This window comes from Bombina bombina, chromosome 7 (genome assembly GCF_027579735.1).
Source record: "Bombina bombina isolate aBomBom1 chromosome 7, aBomBom1.pri, whole genome shotgun sequence".
In the NCBI taxonomy this organism is placed as follows: domain Eukaryota; kingdom Metazoa; phylum Chordata; class Amphibia; order Anura; family Bombinatoridae; genus Bombina; species Bombina bombina.
Genome location: NC_069505.1, coordinates 328,755,101 through 328,768,598, shown reverse-complemented (window position 1 = coordinate 328,768,598; position 13,498 = coordinate 328,755,101).

The window sequence follows — 13,498 nt, the reverse complement described above, 5'->3', positions numbered from 1 at the left end:
GGGGAGAGAGAGAGAGCAAAAGAGAGGGGGAGAGAGAGAGAGAGAGAGAGAGCAAAAGAAAGCTCTTTTATCACAGAGGGCAGAAAGAGAGGAGAGCAAAAGAGAGGAGAGAGAGAGCAAAAAGAGAGGACAAAGAGAGCAAAAGAGGGGGAAAGAGAGCAAAAGAGAGGGGAGAGAGAGCAAGATAGAGGGGGGAAAGAAAGCAAAAGAGAGGATGAGAGAGACCAAAATAGAGAGGGAAAGAGAGAGCGAAAGAGAGGGGGGGGGAGCAAAAGAAAGGGGAGAGAGAGCTAAAGAGAGGGGAGAGGACAAAAAATGGTGGAGAAAGAGAGAGAGCAAAAGACGGGGAGAGAAAGAGAGAGAGAGCAAAAGAGAGGGAGAAAGAGAGAGTGCAAAAGAGAGGGGGGAGAGAGAGCAAAAGAGAGTGGGAGAGAGAGAGAGCAAAAGAGGTGGGGGAGAGAGAGCAAAAGAGAGGGGAGAGAGAGAAAACGCAAAAGAAAGGAGGGGAGAGAAAGCTGTACTGCAAAAAATGGCCCGCTGTACTGCAAAAAATGGCCCGTGTACACAGACTTTGGGACTAGTACATAATAAAGGGTTCCCATTGTAATAAGAAGTTCTCTTTATTATCAGAAATTCAGCTGCTGAACTTGCCATATTGTAGTGGTATATTAACTTGTATGTAAATTAATTTTAGTAAACAAATGTAAAATATTAACATACATGTTCCCAGAGAGAGAAGGGGAGAAAGTCAAAGCAAGCCCTTGTAAACAAACAAAGGGTTATAATTTTTTACATTATCACTGTAACTGACTGTCACAATGATCACATGACCATAGGGCACCATTTAGGGGATCACTTGAATACCTCACTCCCATATCCCGGCCCTCTGTTATCATATGACAGCTATCAGCCAATCACAGACTAGTATACGTATAACCTGTGAACTTGTGCACATGCTCAGTAAGAACTGGGGTCTCAGAAAGTGTGTATATAAAAACAATGTGCAGAATTTGATAATAGAAGTAAATTGGAAAGTTGCTAAAAACTGTATTCTCTATCTGAATCATGAAAGCTTAGTTTTGATTTTTGTGTCCCTTTATGTATTTTGCAAATCACAGGCAATTTAGTTTGTAAACTACCTTCCTATTCTTGTTGGTTTAATTTCATACATGTTAATTCTTTCTCAGTCCCCTGATTCTCATCCACTACAGATCATTTTGCTTAAAGGGTAATTTTTCTTTCATGAATCAGAGCATGCAATTTTAAGCAACTTTCTAATTTACTCCTATTATCAAATGTTATAACAACAAAATAGAGGGGGCGCTAAAGGTGCAGGGGTAACTCAGTGCAAAAAATGAATCACTATGCGTAGATAATACAGAACAATTCAAATATCACAAGGACCAAACAAAATAAAAATAAAAATGAAAAATATATATATGAAATAAAAAACCTTTGAATCCTTGAATAAAGGATAATACAGAGATCAAAGTCTTTCTTTGAAATGTATGACCAGATGACCGGAGAAAATGGGATATAGAATGTTCATATGTGGGCTGCCTCCTCCTCACCGACTGGTCCGGGTATAGCTGAAAAAGTACAAGAAGACAGAGGGCCGCCTCATGTGTGGTATAATCAGATGGTATGATACAGAACAAACATAATGGAGCCAAATGAGTACTCACATACTATTGAAGCACACCTATGTGCTGGTAGAGACAAGCTGCAATTTCAGATAGGTGTGACAGCTCACCCTCCAGGCAAAACTGTGTAGCTGGTAAGAGATTAAAAAACAAACAAAGAAAGCACTACATGTGCAGACCATTAAAGGTATAACCGGCAATATCTCTTAGATGATACAGATGGGTACTCACATACTCCTGTAGCACACTTATGTGCTGGTAGAGGCAGGCTGTAACTTTATGACAGGTCACCCTAGATGTAGATTCTTGGTTGTGCAGGGGTGTAGGTCCCAGTGAGCAATCAGCAAAGGCAGAAGGTAGGAAAATAACTCCTCTCATTTGAGGGGTGCCACTGTATACCCTTTTATCCACTCATCATAAACAACTGCTGTGTTGTTTTTTTATCTTTGTTTTTAATAAATAGCTACATTTTATTTTAAATGTACTCTGAGTGGAGTTCTTTTCCTACCTTCTGCCTTTGCTGATTGCTCACTGGGACCTACACCCCTGCACAACCAAGAATCTACATCTAGGGTGACCTGTCATAAAGTTACAGCCTGCCTCTACCAGCACATAAGTGTGCTACAGGAGTATGTGAGTACCCATCTGTGTCATCTAAGAGATATTGCCGGTTATACCTTTAATGGTCTGCACATGTAGTGCTTTCTTTGTTTGTTTTTTAATCTCTCACCAGCTACACAGTTTTGCCTGGAGGGTGAGCTATCACACCTATCTGAAATTGCAGCTTGTCTCTACCAGCACATAGGTGTGCTTCAATAGTATGTGAGTACTCATTTGGCTCCATTCTGTTTGTTCTGTATCATACCATCTGATTATACCACACATGAGGCGCCCCTCTGTCTTCTTGTACTTTTTCTATTATCAAATGTTCTTCATTCTCTTGGTATCTTTATTTGGAAAAGCAGGAATGTAAGCATAGGAGCCGGCCCATTTTTGGTTCAACACCCTGGATAGCGCTTGCTGATGTAGCCACCAATATGCAAGCGCAACCCAGGTTCTGAAAATTGAATGCTCTATCTCAAAGAAAATAATTGGGTTCAGTATCCCTTTTAAACAATTTGAGATTGTAGTATAAATTATATATTATATATATTAAGATATCTAATTAGAACTGCTCCTAATTGGCCACAACAGAGAAATTAACCTAAGTTTTAACATGGCAGCACCCATTGTTTTATAGACACTAAAACGTTACACTTATTTTGTCAGTTTAAACAGCTATTTCAAGTTTCAAAATGACATGTACATTTTATTTTCAGACTAATCTTTTCGTTGAATGCATCATTCTATCTAGAATTTATTTATTTTGTGTTTAATGTCCCTTTAAATTGTCCCATTGCACTTTATTTAAGTGACTCCAACCCCTTGCCCTATCTTCACCTCTAATAAAACCTCCATCATTTTAAAATCACTGAAATAGTGCAGACAACATAAAAGTACTTTGCCAGCTGGAAACATTTTTAGTGCTTTGTTACCATTACTGAAGGGCCTGCAATGCTTTCTGATTACCATATAGTACTTCGTACACACTTTTTTATAATGGTACACAAAATGTCCTCAGTGGGAAGGAGTAAAATCTCCCCTTTTTGATTTTAGTTTCCATGACAACCATACAATTGATATTTTAATGGAAATTAGGGTTCTTAAAATGATATAAAATTAATGATAAGAAATTCAAACCTGTGAACGAATAACCTGTACTGTATTTGTGGGACAATCTTTATAAACTCACTCATATTTTATTAAGTATATGTGTCTTAAATCATTAATTAAACAGACTAGGGCAGAAAATAGGAAAGGAATGGGTAAATGTCATTTCTAAGATTTAACTTACTGAACAAATATGTTAAAATGTGTTCTTTCATTCTAATATTTCAATGTTACTGTCAGGCACAACTAAGAAAGAAAAAATCTGTGCAGCTTAGTTATTTGGACCACAACTGCTGGGAATGAAAAAAACAATAAAAATTGTATGGTTGTTTGCAACAGAGTGATAAGGTAAAACAAAGTTTAGGAATTAGGCAGCTATGTAAAACCTTATTCCTTATTGCAAGGTTTTAATATACAGGCAGTAATTGAGCATATTCCCTATGGCTGCCACATGTGTCTGGGTAGTCACTGTGAGAAAGTAAATGCAGCAGGGATATGCTCAGATAAACCTGAGATTTTACCATTAATGAAGGAAAAAATAAATAAGCAAGGAAAAAATGGTACTATGATCATAGAAAAAAATAAGCAATTGCAATTGTGTACAGAGTTATGGTAAAACAGCAGGATATGAGGAAATGAAAATAAAAGTCACAGAAAAATAACAGCAGCAACTGAGATACTAATCTTAGAGTATAGCAGCAAAGTAAAATTCAGAGACTGGCTTACCCCTAACAGGACTGTTATAATGATAGTTGCAAACACCGGGTTGTAATGGCGACTTGCCAGAGGGAGCAGGGAAGCTCAGTAGCAGCTGGCTGATGACGTCACAGCATGAGGAAGTGGAGCTCAGTGAAAAGTGAATCCCAAGGCCGGTGAGCTGCAGGGGAAACTGAGTTAGAGGTAAAGGTATGAATGAGGCTTTTGAAATAGCTGAATCTTCTTGAGGGAGAAGCAGGCAGGAAGGAGAGGATGACAACAAAAATCCAGCTAGGAGGAGTAGAGGAATCCAACAAACAGAAGTAGTAAGATAAATCTTACAGAGAGCAGGCTCAGGTTAAGGTTTAAGACAAACTTCAATACTAAGCAATGTGAAAATGCTGGGAGGGGCCTTAAATAGGTTGATGTTAATGAGAGCAGGATGCTTTAAAGGGACAGTGCAGAGAAATAAGTATGCCATTATCCTGACAGAATCCCCCCTCCAAGGAGCCACTCCAGAGGCTCAAGGCCCAGGACGATCCGGATGTCTTTGGTGGAAATGAGATATCAAACGAGGAGCGGATATGTTGGTAGCTGGTTCCCAGGAATCATCATCTGTAGAGAAACCCTTCCAACGAACAAGATATTCAATACGTCCCCTACGGAAACGGGAATCCAGGATTGAGTGAACTTCATACTCCATTTCAGGGTCGAGAGAAATAGGTGGAAGAGACGTTTGTAAAGAGAAATCCCTGAGATCCTTATAGGGTTTGAGAAGGGATACATGGAATGTGGGATGAACTCTTAAATTATCGGGTAATTTAAGCCGGACAGCATTGGCATTAATGACAAGTTCAACAGGGTATGGACCAATGAACAACGGAGAAAGTTTTTTCGAAGGGGTTTTCAAACTTAGGTGTTTGGTGGATAGCCAGACTAGATCACCTTTTGTGTAGACAGGAGGCGGAGTTCTGCGGCGATCATAATACTGTTTCTGGAGTTGTTTTGCTGCTATGATGTTGGACTCTATGGTTTTAAAGTTGGAAGAGATGGAATCAGACAAATCTGATATACTAGATACTGGAATGGTAGAAGATGGTAGGATGTGAAACTTGGGGTGAAAACCGTAGTTTGCGAAGAAGGGAGTTTGACCAGTAGTGGAATGAATAGTGTTGTTGTAACAAAATTCAGCATAATGCAGGAAGTCACTCCAAAGATGTTGTTGAGAGGAACAGAAGAGTCTTAAAAATTGTTCCAACCACTGGTTACAACGTTCAGTTTGACCATTACATTGCGGGTGGTAAGCAGTAGTCAACTTTCTCTCAACAGATAAAGTTTTACAAAAATGGTACCATAGTCTGCTAGAAAATTGACTGCCACGATCACTGAGGATTGAAGTGGGAAGTCCATGATACTTAACAATATGTTTGAGAAGCAAATGTACTGTCTCCAAAGCGGTAGGAAGTTTGGAGAAGGGGATGAAATGGCACATCTTCGTGAAGAGATCTACGACGACAAGGATGGTGGTATTCTTTGAAGAGACTGGCAAATCTACAATAAAGTCTAAAGCAATCTCAGACCATGGATTCTTTGGAGTAGGCAAAGGCAAAAGCAACCCATAGGGAGAGTGTTTATCCCTTTTTGAAATGGTACAATTAAGACAAGAGTTTATATAGTCCTTAACTTGATTTGCCATATGAGGCCACCAGTAATCTCTTTTTACTAGATCCAGAGTTTTATGGATACCTGGATGACCAGCTAGAGGTGAATCATGTACAGATTGAAGGAGAATGAGTCTGAGGGAAGGTGGAACATATATCTTTGAATCATGAGAATAAAGTCCTTGAGTATTAAGTTGAAGAAGGTGTAATGGCTTTGTAGAGTCGGCCAACTGTTCCTTTTTAAGGTTAGATGAGACTTCAAGAGTAAAAGAAATGAAGTTTTCTTTTGGTATGATGGATTGGTCAGTCGTTTGATATGGAAGATTTGTGGGTAACCGGGATAGTGCGTCGGCTTTTTGGTTCTTTCCAGCAGGATGGTATGTGATGAGGAAATTAAAACGAGAGAAAAAGAGATTCCAGCGAACCTGTCTTGCTGACAAGGTTCTAGTGGCCTTCAAGTACTGCAGGTTCCTATGATCTGTATAGATGAGTGTAGGAATGGAAGTACCTTCAAGGAGGTGTCGCCAGTGTTCCAGGGAGAGTTTTATGGCTAAGAGTTCTTTGTCACCAATAGGATAGTTTTGTTCCGCACTATTCAAAGTCTTGGAGTAAAAAGCCACAGGATGTAAAGGTTTTGACAAGTTTTCTCTTTGGGAGAGAACAGCGCCAATAGCAGAATTTGAGGCGTCCACCTCAAGAACAAATTGTAGATTAGGGTCAGGAAAACGGAGTATTGGTGCTGAAGTGAACTTTTGTTTGAACAAATCAAAAGCGGATTGTGCTTCTTTAGTCCACGTGAAATGTGAATTATTTTTTGTTAGAACAGTTAAAGGAAGAGCAAGTTTGGAGAAATTTTTAATAAATTTGCGGTAGAAATTCGCAAAACCCATGAAGGACTGAACTTGACGTTTAGTTGTTGGTATGGGCCAATTTAAAACTGCATCAACCTTTTTTTGTTCCATATGGATACCTGAAGGAGAAATTTCATATCCCAGAAAGGATATGGTCTGTGAATTGAACAGGCATTTCTCAGCCTTAGCATACAAGTGGTTACCTCTGAGCCTTGATAAAACTTGTCTAACATGGGAAATGTGTTCCTGATAAGTCTTGGAATAAATTAAAATATCATCCAGATAGATGACAATAAAGACATCTAATATGTCCCTAAAAATGTCATTAATTAAGTGCTGGAAAGTTGCGGGCGCGTTGCAGAGCCCAAAAGGCATCACGACGTATTCGAACAATCCGTATCTTGTTCGAAACGCCGTGAGCCACTCATCTCCAGATCTAATTCGGATGAGATTATAGGCTCCTCTTAAGTCCAATTTTGTGAAAAATTTTGCTCCCTCCAACCTTTCAATTAACTCAGGGATGAGGGGTAAAGGATATCTGTTTTTTACTGTAATTTTATTTAGTTGTCTGTAGTCTACGATTGGCCTTAATGAGCCATCCTTATTTTTAACAAAAAAAATCCCAGCACTAGCTGGAGAGGTGGAGGGACGGATGAAACCTTTCTTTAGATTTTCATCTAAGTAAGATTTAAGGTGTATTAACTCAGGGTTTGAGAGTGGGTAAATATGACCCGTGGGGATCTCAGAGCCAGGTATGAGCTCAATAGGACAATCATACTTCCTGTGAGGAGGAAGATTGTCACACTGGGTTTTGCTGAATACATCTGCATAATCCTTATAAACCTCAGGAATTTGAATTGTCTCATTGGATTCAGTGGTTTGCAAAATAGTAGCTGGGAAACAAGTAGTAGAGCAGAATGTAGAATTAAATGTGACTGTTGAGGTAGACCAATTTACTTCAGGATTATGAATTCGGAGCCAGTTTATACCGAGAACTATGGGTGAAATAGGGGATGATATTACATCAAATGACAAATACTCCCTATGGTGGTCTTGGGTAACAACAAGTAAGGGTATTGTTTGATATTTAACTGGACCTGATGTGATTGGATTACCATCTATTCCACGTAATAACACAGGAGACCTTTTTTGCACAAGTGGAATTTTATTGAATTTAGTGAATACAGTATCTATGTAAGATGCTGTAGCTCCTGAGTCAATAATCGCGGGAGCGTTGATTCGATGTGACTCCCACTGTAAAAGAAGAGATAAATTTAGGTAAGGGAGAGCATGATCCTGAGTGGTACAACAAAAAGGTTCTTTATACATCTTACCCTTGTTTTGTTTCAGGAGGGAAGGACAGTCCCTGACAGTGTGTTTGTCTGAAGCACAGTATAAGCAGAGGTTATTAACCCTTCGTCGGATCTTCTCCTCAGGGGTTAATGGTCCCTTTATAAAACCTATATCCATAGGTTCAGCAGTTGATTTGCTGGGGCTGGGTGTATTTTGTTTCTTTGCAGGATATTCATGAAATGATCTCTCCTGCTGTCTCTCTCTCAGTCTTCTGTCTATAGTTATGCTAAGTGACATTAAAGCCTCAAGAGTATGTGGTAGTTCAGATCTAGACAACTCATCCTTAATTCCTTCTGAAAGGCCTAATCTAAACTGATTTCTCAGTGAAAGGTCATTCCATTGAGTGTCTTTCGCCCATTTTTTAAATTCGGCAATGTAATCTTCAACTACTCTTTTCTTTTGTTTCAAGCCTCGCATTGCAGTTTCAGCAGTAAGCTGTTTATATGGATCCTCATATAGCTGACCCATAGCAGAAAAAAAACTTTCCAACGAATTAAGTATATCATCGTTATTCTCAAAGTAAGTGTTGGCCCATGTGCGGGGCTCACCTCTCAAATAGGATATAACTGTGAGTACCCTTGCTCTATCAGTGGGATAGGTATGAGGTTTAAGGGAGAACATAAGCAAACAAGCATTCTTGAAATCTCTATACTCAGATCTCTCGCCACTAAATTTTTCTGGTGTACTAACCTGTGGTTCTAATATAGGTACTCTCTTATCAACCACATCCCTGATATAAGCTTTTAAAGTATCATTTTCTGTTTTCAGAGAATTAGCAGCTTCAGTTAATAAATCAACCCTCTGTGTGATATTTTGCACATGTGCGTTCATTCCAGCTGGGTCCATAGTTTTGGGCTTAGTATTATGTCAGGCACAACTAAGAAAGAAAAAATCTGTGCAGCTTAGTTATTTGGACCACAACTGCTGGGAATGAAAAAAACAATAAAAATTGTATGGTTGTTTGCAACAGAGTGATAAGGTAAAACAAAGTTTAGGAATTAGGCAGCTATGTAAAACCTTATTCCTTATTGCAAGGTTTTAATATACAGGCAGTAATTGAGCATATTCCCTATGGCTGCCACATGTGTCTGGGTAGTCACTGTGAGAAAGTAAATGCAGCAGGGATATGCTCAGATAAACCTGAGATTTTACCATTAATGAAGGAAAAAATAAATAAGCAAGGAAAAAATGGTACTATGATCATAGAAAAAAATAAGCAATTGCAATTGTGTACAGAGTTATGGTAAAACAGCAGGATATGAGGAAATGAAAATAAAAGTCACAGAAAAATAACAGCAGCAACTGAGATACTAATCTTAGAGTATAGCAGCAAAGTAAAATTCAGAGACTGGCTTACCCCTAACAGGACTGTTATAATGATAGTTGCAAACACCGGGTTGTAATGGCGACTTGCCAGAGGGAGCAGGGAAGCTCAGTAGCAGCTGGCTGATGACGTCACAGCATGAGGAAGTGGAGCTCAGTGAAAAGTGAATCCCAAGGCCGGTGAACTGCAGGGGAAACTGAGTTAGAGGTAAAGGTATGAATGAGGCTTTTGAAATAGCTGAATCTTCTTGAGGGAGAAGCAGGCAGGAAGGAGAGGATGACAACAAAAATCCAGCTAGGAGGAGTAGAGGAATCCAACAAACAGAAGTAGTAAGATAAATCTTACAGAGAGCAGGCTCAGGTTAAGGTTTAAGACAAACTTCAATACTAAGCAATGTGAAAATGCTGGGAGGGGCCTTAAATAGGTTGATGTTAATGAGAGCAGGATGCTTTAAAGGGACAGTGCAGAGAAATAAGTATGCCATTATCCTGACAGTTACTTAAAGTGATTGTAAAGTTTAATTAATTACTGCCCAGTATCTAAAAATAATCTTAAAAACAGGGGTACTTTAATTCAATAAACATATACTAAGATGCTTCTTTTTAAAAATATTTACCATTGCATTATGGTAAACTTACCACTGTTCCTCTGCCTGCATCTCCTACTGTAATTAGCAAATCAATGATAAATCTGTCTTCCTCCAATCGTTGCATGCCCCCTTTGACGCCCAGCTTGTGGGGCATGCAACAATTGAGGAAGACGGATTTGTCATCGATATGCTAAATTCAGTAGGAGATGCGGGTGAAGGATAGGCGGTATGTTTACCAAAACGCAATGGTAAATATTTTTTAAAAAGAAGCGTCTTTGTAAAGTTTAATGATTTAAATTGCTACTGTTTTTAGGATTATTTTTAGATACTGGGCAGTAATTCATTAAACTTACTTTAAATATAATGCTTAATGTTGACATTTGAATATTCCTATTTATAATTTAGATATTAAAATTTAGCATCTGAAAAACTACTTATATTCACCAACATTAAAGTTTATGGGAATCAACATTTTTAGACACTCTTTATGTATTCAATGTGTCTCTTCCAGGTTGTGTTTTTTAATTACATAGAGGCTATTTTCAACTATCTTTTGTAGCTGATCCCCAGTGCATGTTCCTGCCATTAATATATAAAGTTGTGTTAAATGATCCAATACATAACTCGTGCAGCAAACGTGAACCTCTATAAAACAATTGAAAACAACCAAATCAACAAAATGACCCATAACACAAATTAAACTCCTAGCAGGATTGTGATAAACAAACCAACCCAATATCTCAAACACTGCATTTTTGTTGTTGGGTTTTTTTTTTTAGCCCCCGTACCGGAAGACCAAACTGAGAGAACCCAAAAAACCAACACTAATAATCACACTACCTCCAGACACTGCAAAACTAAATTGCACAAACTACCAACTTAACATGAATACTGTACCTCTCCATTTATCGAACTAATACTACCAACAACACCACAAATGCCAAATTACCCACAGGTACAGAAACTACTCTTAACTTCCCATGCCCCAGCCTCAAAATCATCCTCTTATTACATGCCAAACCCCACAAGAACCCACAGTTGACTTCAACTCCCCACTTGCTAGCAAAGCTTCCAAGCTATCCACAAAGCTGCCCAGGCATATTCCCCTACTGAACAAAGCCACTAATTGTTTAATTTTTTATGTAAAGATATATTTATTTAGTTATCTCATTCGCTACAGATAGTCAACTATACACAATCTAGAACATTTTCAAATTGAGAATAAATAACCCACATAAAGAGCTGTGAGCTCACCTAAAATGGGAAAACAATACCTAACATTCCCCACCAACACCCCTGAAAGAAATTAGGCTAAGGCCTCACCAGCCATCGTGCCAGAGCATAAGCTATCCCACTGGGCCCAACAAACCAAAGTAAAACTCTAGGCCCCCAGGACACCCCTATCCAAACCCACCCCTAGGCCACTACAAAAGACCTCCATAAGACAACTATACAGCCAGCTAAAACCAACCGCTCCCAGCATATTCCCACCATTAGCTTCCAAATTCAACCACAAATGTAAAGTATATAACTGGCATGTTCAATATTTTCCAACAAATTGACAAACATCATACATCAAACATTTCATCATAACACAATGCCACACACTATGATAATCGAGGGGCCAGCATCAGCCCATACCATAATCCACTTAAAATTCCTCAACCCATTCCCAAGGGTCCCAAAAATATGAAGACAACACCAAGACCCAATGGACTCATCTCCCCCAAACAACTTGAAAACTTTTCACAACTCACCCATAAAATACACCAAGGAAGATAGCCACAATTACCTATTAACCCAGCCAGCTCTTTAAACACCATAAAGCAACCACCAAAACAGTTACCCAGAAATTACTATAAGATTTGTTATCTCAACCTCCTGGCTAAGGTAGCTGGCCAAAACGTTGACCCTACTGAAATCTGATACTGTGCTAAGTGAAAAGGTGTGTGTAAACTGGGAATAGGCTAAACCAGAAATGCCAATCCTCCTAATTGCACTTCTCACAATTAGTGCAATTAAATCAAGGAGTCTAATTTTATACAAGGGTTGGAGGTGGTGCCAAGGGCTATCTGGTTACCAATAAATATCTAGATACATAATCTATGTAGTCAAAGGTGGGTTGAAACTTAATCTTCAATACAGAAATAGACAGAAATAGAAATAATGTGCTAATTACTGGAGGGATATATTCTCTATAAAACGTATTTATTAATGCATGTATATACAATAAGTAGCAGAAAAAACATATATTAATCAATATGGGTTAAAACAGTTACTCCTATAAAATTCATTACAGGTTAAAACAGTTTCTCCTATACAAATAAGACACCAGTGTCAATCTATTTGGATAATTCTTAAAAACGTATAAGGCTCAAATATCTCTGTGACAATGGTTAATATAAGGCATACAGATTTATAAAACAATTCCTATAGCAGTTATGTTTGCATCATGAATATGGCACAATTAATATCACTTGCTCATGTGCATATGTCAAAAATATATGACTAAACAGTAACACACACTGTATTATCCTTATCGTGATAGAACGATTAATGGGACGTGCTATCAATCCACAGGGGGTTATAGTCTTTGGTTTTGGAGACTTTCAATACAATTTGTTCAAAATAAAAGTTGCACATTCATGGGTGCAATAAAGGAAGTTCGTAACAGATGGTGAGCAGTATATCTTGAATTTTAGCTGTTTGCTGCTTTTAATGTGTTTCGAATATTTCAATTTACAAATGCAAAGTTTGTTTCCAGGTTGCACTTACAAATGCAAAGTTTGTTTCCTGGTTGCACTTACCCGGGGTTCCGGTAATTGGGGCGGTCTCTTGTCAATCCGTTTACCTGGATCCCACCGGGTGTAGGTTATGAGGAAGCCGTGCTAGCGGCGAAATGTACATCAGGCATTGTCTGTGTGCATGAGACTTGCTAATTTGTGTTTACCTGGGACCTTTCTAAGCTCATATTGATGTGGCAATTGCCTTCCTTAATCAGTCATTTATAAACCATTTCCTCTCCTGCTCTAGATACCAGTATTGCTCAGATTAGGTAATGTTGTTGGGGTCAATCCCCTTTTTAGATTAGCTTTAGAGCAATCCGTGTATTCTCTGATCCCTGAGGGTTACGGTGTATTTGAACTATTACCCAGGTAAGTAATTCTGTTTTTGAAGTCTCACACACACAGTCCTGATCTGTTTCTTAATCTAAGTTTTAAATATATGTCTCACATATTTATGTTATACATTTGGTACTATTTACCACCCTTTTTATTCTATCATTAGTAAAAGTTACGTTTTAATAACCAGTTCTTGACACAATCCGGTTTTCAATGCATACTGTTACTATATAGTGTTTTGTGAGTGCTGGGTACTGTCAAACTTTGCTGGGTACTGTCAAGGCTTTGCCGTTCTTGACAAAGGCTCCCTGGAGAGCTGAAACGCGTAGACCAGACCTGATCCGGCTTGTTTGAGAGACACAGACACCTTTGCTCCCAGGACCGCCACGCCAGACTAAAGTGAATCCATTGATACTCTGGGCAGACGGTAGGAGCATAAACCAACAGAGGAATAAGAGTGTGCACACTTAAAAGAACCAAAGGAGTTTTCTTCAAGACTACCACTAAACAACATAACCTACACCCGGTGGGATCCAGGTAAGCGGATTG